This window comes from Panulirus ornatus, chromosome 1, assembly GCF_036320965.1.
Source record: "Panulirus ornatus isolate Po-2019 chromosome 1, ASM3632096v1, whole genome shotgun sequence".
Taxonomy (NCBI): Eukaryota; Metazoa; Arthropoda; class Malacostraca; order Decapoda; family Palinuridae; genus Panulirus; species Panulirus ornatus.
In genome coordinates this window covers 15,732,049-15,746,581 of record NC_092224.1, presented here as the reverse complement: position 1 = coordinate 15,746,581, position 14,533 = coordinate 15,732,049, and the positions used below count along the sequence as shown (strand labels likewise).

Here is a 14,533-nt window from a genome sequence, read left to right as displayed (position 1 = left end):
TTTAGTATATGGCAAATATTAGGACTGTAAATGATGTGTTGAGCTACTCATTTAAACTGGCGTAGGGTTTTGAATTTATTTGAATCTTAGTACAGTGATTAGAGAATTAAGTCAAAGGCTGTAGCTCGTGACTAGTTGCATTATGATCCCCAGTATTAGATAAGGCACTAGCATTAATAGAAATTGATATCTGGGGCAAAATGGGTTATTTTACGTAAAGGAAGGTGAAATTTAGTAATCAACAGACTTATAAGTAATAACCATGACCTATGAAAGCTTACCTAAGCGTCCTGTAGCCAATATTTACCTTGCAATTTAATTTTCTATTGAAAATATACTAGACATGACTGAACATTGTGCTAGGTTATGGTGTGCATAGAAACGGGAGTAAAGACATATACAGGGTTGAGAGACGGGGCAATGCAAATGTAAAACTCTCTCCATACCACACGAATAGTAATCATGCTATGAGTGGTTATTCAATGCATCATCCAACCTTCTTTTATACACCCATAGCAGTTCACCACATAAATGTTTACTCAAAATCTCAGTTGCTGCTGAAGACCACTTTGTATGACTGATTGTATGGGTGGTTGGGCAACGATGGTACCAACGACCACGAATCATCTTTGTATGGATCACTTATGGAATGGGAATATCATCTTTATTATTTTTGGTGTATAATATTATGCTGAAATCATGAGTATGTCAAGTATACCATTGAAAAGTAAATAACAGCACAGCTCTGCCTAATAATTTTGATACTAATTTTGTTCTGCATTGGTAATGCAATGCATAGAGAACAGAATATATGCTGCAGAGCATAATTTAGAATATGTTCACAGTATATGAATTAATGAGCGCTATGATATATATATCTTTCTTTTCTTTCAAACTATTCGCCATTTCCTGCGTTAGCGAGGTAGCGTTAAGAGCAGAGGACTGGGCCTTTGAGGGAATATCCTCACCTGGCCCCCTTCTCTGTTCCTTCTTTTGGAAAATTAAAAAAAAAACGAGAGGGGGAGGATTTCCAGCCCCACGCTCCCTTCCCTTTTAGTCGCCTTCTATGACACGCAGGGAATACGTGGGAAGTATTCTTTCTCCCCTCTCCCCAGGGATAATATATATATATATATATATATATATATATATATATATATATATATATATATATATATATATATATATAAATGTGAATAAGAGCAAGGTTATTAGGTACAGTAGGGTTGAGGGTCAAGTCAATTGGGAGGTGAGTTTGAATGGAGAAAAACTGGAGGAAGTGAAGTGTTTTAGATATCTGGGAGTGGATCTGTCAGCGGATGGAACCATGGAAGCGGAAGTGGATCATAGGGTGGGGGAGGGGGCGAAAATTTTGGGAGCCTTGAAAAATGTGTGGAAGTCGAGAACATTATCTCGGAAAGCAAAAATGGGTATGTTTGAAGGAATAGTGGTTCCAACAATGTTGTATGGTTGCGAGGCGTGGGCTATGGATAGAGTTGTGCGCAGGAGGATGGATGTGCTGGAAATGAGATGTTTGAGGACAATGTGTGGTGTGAGGTGGTTTGATCGAGTAAGTAACGTAAGGGTAAGAGAGATGTGTGGAAATAAAAAGAGCGTGGTTGAGAGAGCAGAAGAGGGTGTTTTGAAATGGTTTGGGCACATGGAGAGAATGAGTGAGGAAAGATTGACCAAGAGGATATATGTGTCGGAGGTGGAGGGAACGAGGAGAAGAGGGAGACCAAATTGGAGGTGGAAAGATGGAGTGAAAAGGATTTTGTGTGATCGGGGCCTGAACATGCAGGAGGGTGAAAGGAGGGCAAGGAATAGAGTGAATTGGAGCGATGTGGTATACAGGGGTTGACGTGCTGTCAGTGGATTGAATCAAGGCATGTGAAGCGTCCGGGGTAAACCATGGAAAGCTGTGTAGGTATGTATTTTGCGTGTGTGGACGTGTGTATGTACATGTGTATGGGGGGGGTTTGGGCCATTTCTTTCGTCTGTTTCCTTGCGCTACCTCGCAACCGCGGGAGACAGTGACGAGGTATAAAAAAAAAATATATATATATATATATATATATATATATATATATATATATATGAAGTCTGTTGGGGATGAGAGAGCTTGGGAAGTGAGTCAGTTGTTGTTCGTTGATGATACAGCGCTGGTGGCCGATTCATGTGAGAAACTGCAGAAGCTGGTGACTGAGTTTGGTAAAGTGTGTGAAAGAAGAAAGTTAAGAGTAAATGTGAATAAGAGCAAGGTTATTAGGTACAGTAGGGTTGAGGGTCAAGTCAATTGGGAGGTGAGTTTGAATGGAGAAAAACTGGAGGAAGTGAAGTGTTTTAGATATCTGGGAGTGGATCTGGCAGCGGATGGAACCATGGAAGCGGAAGTGGATCATAGGGTGGGGGAGGGGGCGAAAATTCTGGGAGCCTTGAAGAATGTGTGGAAGTCGAGAACATTATCTCGGAAAGCAAAAATGGGTATGTTTGAAGGAATAGTGGTTCCAACAATGTTGTATGGTTGCGAGGCGTGGGCTATGGATAGAGTTGTGCGCAGGAGGATGGATGTGCTGGAAATGAGATGTTTGAGGACAATGTGTGGTGTGAGGTGGTGTGATCGAGTAAGTAACGTAAGGGTAAGAGAGATGTGTGGAAATAAAAAGAGCGTGGTTGAGAGAGCAGAAGAGGGTGTTTTGAAATGGTTTGGGCACATGGAGAGAATGAGTGAGGAAGGATTAACCAAGAGGATATATGTGTCGGAGGTGGAGGGAACGAGGAGAAGAGGGAGACCAAATTGGAGGTGGAAAGATGGAGTGAAAAGGGTTTTGTGTGATCGGGGCCTGAACATGCAGGAGGGTGAAAGGAGGGCAAGGAATAGAGTGAATCGGAGCGATGTGGTATACCGGGGTTGACGTGCTGTCAGTGGATTGAATCAGGGCATGTGAAGCGCCTGGGGTAAACCATGGAAAGCTGTGTAGGTATGTATATTTGCGTGTGTGGACGTATGTATATACATGTATATGGGGGTGGGTTGGGCCATTTCTTTCGTCTGTTTCCTCGCGCTACCTTGCAAACGCGGGAGACCGACAAAAAAAAAGAAATGTATAATATATATATATATATATATATATATATATATCATAATGCTCATTAATTCATATACTGCCTGTAGAAGTTGGTAGAGCACTTATTCTGGAGAAGAAAGAATTGTACCTCCCCAATCCTGTAGGAGGGTCAACATTTTCTTGTGAATGAGGGCAAATTGCCATTAGCACTGCCTGGTACAGTGCAGGAGTATTTAGATATTTCCTTCTTTTTTTTTTCTTACTTTCATTACACTAATACATTTGAGTTCTTGGTGTTTGAATTGGTACAAATTAGTTTGTGTGGAGATGTTATACATTAATTCATATTACTGATGATAGGTGTTCAAACAGAAATACTGATGAATTCAGCAACAAACCACTAGGTCCCTTTTGAGGCTGTTTTTGATTGTGGAAGAGATATAAAACTCAGATCAGTGTGGTAAGAGTAGAAAGACATACAGATATTTAGAATAGGTAAATATGAACTTTTCATGTACCTATGGAGGCACAAATGATGTCACTCATGGATTTGAAAAAATATATTTGTCAAGTCTGTTCTTGAATATATCTATGGTACTATTTTCAACCACTCTTGTTAGTAATTCCTTTCGATAACAATCCTTTTGAAGAAAAAGAATGGCCTCATTCAAGGTAAAACATTTGCCTATGAGTTTGTAACCATTAGTGTGAGTGAAATCGGATGAATCTATCCCTGTGTAAGTCGTGAGATTGAGATTATCAAAGCTCTTGTCAGATCTCCCATTAAACCTCTCAGTTCTGAATTGAATAGATATAAGTCACTTTGTTGGCTCTTATAGGATTTGTTTATCAGTCTGAATCATCTTGTTAGCATGTCTATGTACTTATGAATATAAGTGAGAAAGAGAACTGGTTCTAAGACTTATCCATGCAGTACACCACTTTTTATGTTTAACCTTTGTGAGATTTGTCTGTTAATCAAATCTGTTTGTGGCCATTGAACCAATTTCCTAAATGCGTAAGTACTGCTCCAACTCCATCTATGCCATGTTGCTTCATTTTAGTTAGTAACCTTGATGTGAACTTTGTTTAATGCACATTGAAAATCTAGATAGGTGACATCAACTACTTTGCATTACTCATACATTTTCATATTTAATAAATCAAGTTGATTTGTTAGACATGAATAGTTTTTTCAGAAACCATGCTGAAAGTTGTTTATTAATTGGTGGTCCTCTAAATGGTTTGTAATGCAGATCTTTTTTGAAAAGGTATTTCAGGCAACATAAAAGGCTATATTTTTCTTATGTAGATCTGGTTTTCAAACTTATTTTTGTTTTATCTTGAATAAGTAACTCTGTAAAGTTAAAGTTTGCTTGCCAAAAATAAAGCAAAAGGTATGATTTTTTGTTATTACTGTGCACTTTTTCCAACTAACAACTCAAGAAGAGAATCTGTGATTATAAGCTTTTTATTTGTTTATTTACATTCTTCAAATTCTTAGTTTGAGTTCTACACTTATTTTCATCCCATACATGTTTATGTATTATATTTTTCAGTATTGTGTCGACAGCCACTGCCAACTGACCTCTTGCAATCATTTTTCTATATTGGTAGCACTTAGTTCTTTTTATGTTAGCACACACCATTTGCTACTGATTTCACCTATATCAGTAGAATGTCCTTGCTGTAAGTCTCCAATGCTTCTGAAGTTGTTTAGTCTTATTTTCACAGTTATGGTATTTGTTGTTCAAGAAACTCCAAGCAGAAGTGAAGTAGAGCATTGCTGTTGTATTTAGAAAACTTTTTGGGTAGGTTATTAGGTGAAGTTCCAGTTTCGGGACACTTTAGATTATAATAGTTTGAGAGCTTGGAAGTTACACATGGCAAAGGACTTGATGTTTAATTGAAGTGATTTTGACCAAGGGACAGGATTTGGAGTAATGTTTTTTTTACTATGCAGCTGCAAATTTTCTGCTGTGAATGTCTCCGGCAACCTAGATATACCATGGACTACTTTGTAAAGAGCACGTCAGGACTGTTTCAAATTCAAATTGTTGTCAGGTAACATTGATTACTGTAATTACAGTATGTTTTTGAAATATGAGTGCTTCTGTCATATACTGTTGATAAACTGGTGTGACCCAGTGATTTTTAGCTTACACTCATATTCATATATGTATAAATGTTATGCTGTTCGTTGAAGTATCTCTAGTACCTGTGCCAACCCTGCTTTCTCAGGATTTTTGTTGCCTCTAGGTCTTGAGTGACATTAGAATGCCAGACCAATCAGAGAGAGCAAAATGAGCATGTTATTTGCACCTATGGTCAGCTAAGGTGCATAGCCCACTTGTGGTATGTGCATCTCACTGGACTAAGAGCTAATTTAGTCTATTACTTTGACATGGCTTGTTTTCCATTTTGGAATCAAATCTATTGTTTTAGTGAAGTTATTTTCCTGTTGAGATGGTCATTGAGGGTGAAAAGTCATGTTTAAGACAAGCAAAAATAACCTATGGACTTTGTGGTGTTTAGTGGCCTGCAGTTGACTTTCTTAGTGGTCTGATTTGCTTTCCCATCACTGCTAATTAATAAAACGGTTAACAGAATCATTGAATCACAAACAGTAACTTATATGACCTTTCATTTGGTGTCTGGATATGATGATAAGTACATGTATAAAAATCTACTTACTCAAATAATGTGAGAAACTGGTGGTTACAGTTTCAGGAGAAAACAAGTCAGATTTGAATTCATTACAAATGATTGGCCAACATTCCATCCCTTGCTGAAACTTCAGTCCCTGCTGATAGTATGTCTCCTACCTTAGGTTAGATTTAGTACAGTTAGGTTACATTATTTTTGGTTTGATTTAGTTTCATTAAGTTGGATTATGTTTGATTTGGTTAGGTATGCTAGTGTTGGTAAATTCTGGTATGGGCCAATGGTAATAGATATATAGGAATGAACTGGTGGTAGAGGCATCAGTGTCTAGCATCCATTTATGTAGTGTTCACTCATCGGTTTTCCTGATGTTTTGTGTAAAATAATGAAAATTGAGATATGTCTTGAGTGCTAGGGAGGTTATGTAAGGTTTTCATTGGCTCTTTTTGTTCAACCAGGTATTTTCCTGAAGACTAATGATAACCTGTATCAGGTAACATAGTATTGCAGAATATGTCATGCTTCAGCTCCTGTGCTGCAAGTCTTATTCTGTTCTCGAAACTTTTCTATCGTGACGCCTAGAATGGTTGGTGTTTCATTCATAGGGAGTGACATCCATTGAAGTGGACTGGAGGATGTGAATTTGAATCATGTCTGTCAAGGGTTAAAAGAGTGACTGAAGATTTCTGTGAAGATGGTGGCATTCTCTTTTGGGTAAGCCATTGTTTCAGTTGTGTAATGTAATGGTGCATGTTTGTTGTTGTTCCTGTGGTTTCAGGGAGTAGTGATGTGGTTGAGAGGTTATCTACATACTGTAAGTAGTGTAGCCTTGTGCTGTAAGCATTTAGGAAGGTCCTGAATATCACTGGGACTCATTCATAGAAAATAGTCTTTTGGTAATTAAATGGACTGAGCCAAGGCATGAGTGAGAGCAGATTTTTCACTTGATTAGCAAATAGAGTCGTAGCTACATCTCTTCCTTCTGTATCAACTAACTGTTAAATTTCTTTCTTGTATCTCCCCTGATGATGTGATTATTACACAAAAGTGCACTTGGGAACTTTTTGTGTTTCATTTTCCCATGGATTAGAAGGAATTTACTTGATTACACATTCATTTGTGAGAGAGAGAGAGAGAGTGAATGAATGTGGTCTTTTTGTCTGTTTTCCTGGTGCTGCCTCGCTAAAGCAGGGGTAGTGACGTTGTTTCCTGTGGGGTGGGGTAGCGACAGGAATGGATGAAGGCAAGCATGAATATTTGCATGTGCATATATGTGTATGTATATGTTGATATGTATATGTATGTACATGTACGTATATGGGCATTTATGCACATATATGTGTATATGAGTGGTTGGGCCATTCTTCATCTGTTTCCTGCCACTACCTTGCTGATGTGGGAAACAGTGATTAAGTATAGTAATATAATAAAATAATATGTGTGTGTGTGTGGTGGCTGAATGAGTGTGAAACTGCAGAGTTTGGCGACTGAGTTTGGAAAGTTGTGTGAAAGAAGAAAGTTGAGAGTGAATGTGAATCAGAGCAAGGTTATTAGGTTCAGTAGGCTTGAAGGACAAGTTAATTGAGATGTAAGTTTGAATGGAGAAAGACTGGAGGAAGTGAAGTGATTTGTATATCTGGGAGTGGACTTGGCAGTGGATGGAACCATGGAAGCTGAAATGAGTCAGGGTGGGGGAGGGGGCGAAGGTTCTGGGAGCGATGAAGAATGTGTGGAAGGAGAAAACGTTATCTTGGAGAGCAAAAATGTGTATGTTTGAAGGAATAGTGGTTCCAACAATGTTATATGGTTGTGAGGCTTGGGCTGTACATAGGGTTGTACAGAGGAGGGTGGATGTGTTGGAAATGAAATGTTTGAGGAATATGTGGTGTGAGGTGGTTTAATTAAGTAATGAAAGGGTAAGAGAGATATGTGGTAATAAAAAGATTGTGGTTGAGAGAGCTGAAGAGGATGAGTTGAAATGGTTTGGACATACAGAGGGAATGAGTGAGGAAAGATTGACAAAGAGGATATATGTGTGAGAGGTGGAGAACAAGCGGGAGACCAAATTGGAGGTGGAAGAATGGAGCGAAAAAGATTTTGAGTCATCGGGGCTTGGACACACTGGAGGGTGAAAGGCATGCAAGGAATAGAGTGAATTGGATCGATGTGGTATACTGGGGTTGACGTGCTGTCAGTGGATTGAATCAGGGGATGTGAAGCGTCTGGGGTAAACCATGGAAAGTTGTGTGGGGCCTGGATGTGGAAAGGGAGCTGTGGTTTCGGGCATTATTGCATGACAGCTAGAGACTGAGTGTGAACGAATGGGGCTTTTGTTGTCTTTTCCTAGCGCTACCTCGCACACATGAGGGGGGAGGGGGATGGTATTCCATGTGTGGCGAGGTGGCGATGGGGATGAATAAAGGCAGACTGTGAATTGTGTGCATGGGTATATATATGTGTCTGTGTGTGTATATATATGTGTACATTGAGATGTATAGGTATGTATATTTGCGTGTGTGGACGTGTATGTATATACATGTGTATGGGGATGGGTTGGGCCATTTCTTTCATCTGTTTCCTTGTGCTGCCTCGCAAACGCGGGAGACAGTAACAAAGCAAAATGAATAGAATATACATGTCTGTGTGTGTATATGTGTCTATGAGTGGGTGGGCCATTCCTCGTCTGTTTCCTGGCGCTACCTTGCTGACGCGGGAAACTGATTAAGTATATGTATATATATATTTTTTTTTTTACAAATTACTTCTAATTCATGGGGAAATATTGGGAGGAAGTGAAGTGTTTCAGATATTGGAGTGGATTAACAGCGGATGGAACCATGGAAGCAGAAGTGAGTCACAGGGTGGGTGAGGGGGTGAAAGTTCTGGGAGTGTTGAAGAATGTTTGGAAGGCGAGAACGTTATCTTGGAAAGTAAAAAGGGTATGTTTGAATGAATAGTGGTTCCAACAATGTTATATGGTTGCAAGGCATGGGCTATAGATAGGGTTGTGCGGAGGAGGGTGGATGTTTTGGAAATGAAATGTTTGAGGATAATATGTGGTGTGAGGTGGTTTGATCGAGTAAGTAATGAAAGGGTAAAAGAGATGTGTAGTAATAAAAAGAGTGTGGTTGAGAGAGCAGACGAGGGTATGTTGAAATGTTTTGGTCACATGGAGAGAATGAGTGAGGAAAGATTGACAAAGGGGATGTATGTGTCAGAGGTAGAAGGAATGAGGAGAAGCGGGAGACCAAATTGAAGGTGGAAGGATGAAGTGAAAAGGCCTGAACATACAGGAGGGTGAAAGGCGTGCAAGGAATAGAGTGAATTGGAACGATGTGGTATACTGGGGTCGATGTGCTGCCAGTGGATTGAATCAGGGCATTTGAAGCGACTGGGGTAAACCATGGAAAGTTTTGTGTGGCTTGGATGTGGAAAGGGAACTGTGGTTTCGGTGCATTACACATGACAGCTAGAGACTGAGTGTGAACAAATGTGGCCTTTTTTTTGTCTTTTCCTAGTGCTACCTTGTGCACGTGCATACCTGGGACTAGAAGTGTTTTGTATTTTAGATTTTGCAGTATTTGCATATACATAATGAGATATTTTGGGGATAGGACCCAAGTCTAAAAATCTATTTCATATACACCTTATACATTTAGCCTAAAGGTAATTTATGCAATATTTTTAACAATTTTGCACATAAAACAAAGTTTGTGTAGCATTGAACCATTAGAAAGCTTAGGTGTCACAACCTCAGTTGCCCATGTAAACAATCTGTGGCTGTTTGGCATAACCTTCATCCTGACTCTGAATTTATATGCTACTGATAAGCAGTGATTTTCGTAGGTTTATTCACACAAGAGTACTTTACAGTAAAAAAAATATGTTTAAGGTAACTAAGCAGCACAGTAGCATCAGCAGAATACCTTTATCAGCTGTTAAACAGTAACAGCTACAAACAACTGCTTTTTTCACTATCCATCTACGATGCTGTGTTTTGATTAAAAGGTTACAGTACACTGCATTTTATTTTTTAGGTTTTATACGAGATATGAAAACAAATTAGCATTTAATTTACAATAATAATGGGTAGCTGTAAATGTAATGAAAACTAACAGAAAAATTTCAGTGCAATGATGTTGCTGGTCATGCTATGCTCGAACATGGCATTTTAGGTGGATGTGAAATTCAGATTTCACATGAAAATAATGTTTTATACTTACAAAAAAAAAAGGCGATCTCTGCTTACAAAAGAAGATGAATGCAGAGACAGTTACTAGAACCACATATGGCCTGAGAAACTTGGAGGGAAGAAGTCTGTTTAATTATATGAACTGACATGATTTCTTGTTCTGTTATGAATGCATGCTGATTTAATTATATGAACTGACATGATTTCTTGTTCTGTTATGAATGCATGCTGCTCTGGTCCTTCATTAAGTCCATAATTTATTTTCATCTTTTCGTCTAGCTCTTTTTCTGCAGTTAGCAGTCATCTTCATCGTCTGTATTATAACAATCACCTCGATTCAGAATCATTTCAGGTATTTCACTGTTGGTCAGTAAATGAACAACTGGAGTCTCGTTATCTGCAGGCCTTTTTGACATTTTCAACAATATTTTTGTACCACAGACCATAGAATAAGCAAAAAACACAGTGAGTAATGCATGTGGGTCTGGCAGTGATGATGGCTTGTAACAAACTGGCACCAACAGAGATTCAGAGCCCAGTATGAGCAAATGAGGTCAAGTGTGGAACATTCCACTTGTAATTTCATTTTATTAATTTATTCATTTTGCTTTGTCGCTGTCTCCCGCGTTAGCGAGGTAGCGCAAGGAAACAGATGAAAGAATGGCCCAACCCACCCACATACACATCCACACACGCAAATATACATACCTATACATCTCAGCGTATACATATATATACAGACATATACATATATACACATTTACATAATTCATGCTGGCTGCCTTTATTCATTCCCATCACCACCCCGCCACACGTGAAATAAAAACCCCTTCCCCCCCTCATGTGTACGAGGTAGCACTAGAAAAAGACAACAAAGGCCACATTCGTTCACATTCAGTCTCTAGCTGTCATGTAATAATGCACCGAAACCACAGCTCCCTTTCCACATCCAGGCTCCACAGAACTTTCCATGGTTTACCCCAGACGCTTCACATGCCCTGGTTCAATCCATTGACAGCATGTCGACCCCGGTGTACCACATCGTTCCAATTCACTCTATTCCTTGCACACCTTTCACCCTCCTGCATGTTCAGGCCCTGATCACTCAAAATCTTTTTCACTCTATCTTTTCACCTCTAATTTGGTCTCCCACTTCTCCTCATTCCCTCCACCTCTGACACATATACCCTCTTTGTCAATCTTTCCTCACTCATTCTTTCCATGTGACCAAATCATTTCAAAACACCCTCTTCTGCTCTCTCAACCACACTCTTTATATTACCACACATCTCTCTTACCCTATTATTACTTAGTCGATCATACCACCTCATACCACATATTGTCCTCAAACATCTCATTTCCAGCACATCCATCCTCCTGCGCACAACTCTATCTATAGCCCACGCCTCGCAACCATATAACATTGTTGGAACCACTATTCCTTCAAACATACCCAATTTTGCTTTCCAAGATAATGTCCTCGACTTCCACACATTCTTCAACGCTCCCAGAACTTTCACCCCCTCCCCCACCGTATGATTCACTTCCGCTTCCATGGTTCCATCCGCTGCCAGATCCACTCCCAGATATCTAAAACACTTCACTTCCTCCAGTCTCTCTCCATTCAAACTCACCTCCCAGTTGACTTGTCCCTCAACCCTACTGTACCTAATAACCTTTCTCTTATTCACATTTACTCTCAGCTTTCTTCTTTCACTCACTTTACCAAACTCTGTCACCAGCTTCTGCAGTGTCTCACATGAATCAGCCACCAGCGCTGTATCATCAGCAAACAACTGACTCACTTCCCAAGCTCTCTCATCCGCAACAGACTGCATACTTGCCTCTCTTTCCAAAACTCTTGCATTCACCTCCCTAACAACCCCATCCATAAACAAATTAAACAACCATGGAGACATCACACGCCCCTGCCGCAAACCCACATTCACTGAGAACCAATCACTTTCCTCTTTTCCTACACGTACACATGCCTTACATCCTCGATAAAAACTTTTCACCGCTTCTAACAACTTGCCTCCCACACTATATATTCTTAATACCTTCCACAAAGCATTTCTATCAACTCTTATCATATGCCTTCTCCAGATCCATAAATGCTACATACAAATCCATTTGCTTTTCTAAGTATTTCTCACATACATTCTTCAAAGCAAACACCTGATCCACACATCCTCTACCACTTCTGAAACCACACTGCTCTTCCCCTATCTGATGCTCTTTACATGCCTTCACCCTCTCAATCAATACCCTCCCATATAATTTCCAAGGAATACTCAACAAACTTATACCTCTGTAATTTGAGCACTCACTTTTATCCCCTTCGCCTTTGTACAATGGCACTATGCAAGCATTCTGCCAATCCTCAGCCACCTCACCATGAGTCATACATACATTGAATAACCTTACCAACCTGTCAACAATACAGTCACCCCCTTTTTTAATGAATTCCACTGCAATACCATCCAAACCCGCTGCCTTCCCTGCTTTCATCTTCCATTGAGCTTTTAGTACCTCTTCTCTGTTTACCAAATCATTTTCCCAACCCTCTCTTTTTGCACACTGCCTCTACCAAAACACCCTATATCTGCCACTCTTATCATCAAACACATTCAACAAACCTTCAAGATGCTCACTCCATCTCTCTCTCACATCACCACTACTTGTTATCACCTCCCCATTAGCCCCCTTCACTGAATTTCCCATTTGTTCCCTTGTCTTACGCACTTTATTTACCTCCTTCGAGAACATCTTTTTATTCTCCCTAAAATTTAATGATATCTCTCACCCCAACTCTCACTTGCCCTTTTTTTCACCTCTTGCACCTTTCTCTTGACCTCCTGCCTATTTCTTTTATACGTCTCCCACTCATTTGCATTATTTCCCTGCAAAAATCCTCCAAATGCCTCTCTCTTCTCTTTCACTAATAATCTTACTTCTTCATCCCACCGCTCACTACCCTTTCTAATCTGCCCACCTTCCACGCTTCTCATGCCACAAGCATCTTTTGTGCAAGCCATCACTGCTTCCCTAAATACATCCCATTCCTCCCCACTCCCCTTACGTCCTTTGTTCTCACCTTTTTCCATTCTGCACTCAGTCTCTCCTGGTACTTCCTCACACAAAACTTCTTTCTAAGCTCACTTACTCTTACCACTCTTTTCACCCCAACATTCTCTCCTTTATTGAAAACCTCTACAAATCTTCACCTTCGCCTCCACAGGATAATGATCAGACATCCCTCCAGTTTCACCTCTCAGCACATTAACATCCAAAAGTCTCTCTTTCTCGTGCCTGTCAGTTAACACGTAATCCAATAATGCTCTCTGGCCATCTCTCTTACTTACATATGTATACTTATGAATATCTCTCTTTTTAAACCAGGTATTCCCAATCACCAGTCCTTTTTCAGCACATAAATCTACAAGCTCTTCACCATTTCCATTTACAATACTGAACACCCCATGTACACCAATAATTCCCTCAACTGCCACATTACTCACCTTTGCATTGAAATCACCCATCACTATAACCCGGTCTCATGCATCAAAACTACTAACACACTCACTCAGCTGCTCCCAAAACACTTGCCTCTCATGATCTTTCTTCTCATGCCCAGGTGCATATGCACCAATAATCACCCATCTCTCTCCATCCACTTTCAGTTTTACCCATATCAATCTAGAGTTTACTTTATTATGCTCTATCACATACTCCCACCACTCCTGTTTCTGGAGTAGTGCTACTCCCCCCCTTACTCTTGTCCTCTCACTAACCCCTGACTTTACTTCCTAGACATTCCCAAACCACTCTTCCCCTTTACCCTTGAGCTTTGTTTCACTCAGAGCCAAAACATCCGGGTTCCTTCCTCAAACATGCTACCTATCTCTCCTTTTTTGTCATCTTAGTTACATCCACACACATTTAGACCCCCCAATCTGAGCCTTCGAGGAGGATGAGCACTCCCCACGTGACTCCTTCTTCTGTTTCCCCTTTTAGAAAGTTAAAATACAAGGAAGGGAGCGTTTCTGGCCCCCCTGCTCCCGTCCCCTTTAGTCGCCTTGTACGACACGTGAGGAATGTTTGGGAAGTATTCTTTCACCTCTATCCCCATTTTTATCGAATAGGATTCCCCAGTTCCAGTCATTTGTGTGAGGTTTATCTTTTCCATGTCAGAAAATTGCACCAAGCTCTGGCCTAATTGTTTTCTTGTACTTGTGCTGGCTGTCTCTTGTAATTTCTTCCCTATTAGGGTAATAGTAAAATTATACCATGCCCTGACCCAGGTGGTTTTTGTACTTGTGCTGGCTGTCTCTTTTGTAATTTCTCCCCTGTTTAGGGTATTGGTATATCCTTGTGTTGCCGTTTTCCACATTAACAATGGGAAGCAGCAGTCAGATGTGTGCTATGGGTCTAGTTCACCAGGTCTGGAACACACACACATAGTTCTCAAGAACAGTGGCAGAAATAGTACCAGTACCTGCAGAACAGATAGGGAAGCAACACTATAGCAGATGGAAAGGATTAGTTGAAGAGACATTGTAGTAGGAGTGTTAACAAGGCAGCAGTGATGTTGATTGTGAACAGTTCT

At 40.1% G+C, this 14,533-nt stretch overlaps 1 protein-coding gene across 3 annotated transcripts in view; it reads left to right on the top strand.

Moving 5' to 3' along the window:
• The window catches only part of emb (exportin-1 emb), a 149,085-nt gene that overhangs the window by 1,257 nt on the left and 133,295 nt on the right, over positions 1-14,533 (top strand). The gene's annotated exons all lie outside the window — the stretch shown is intronic.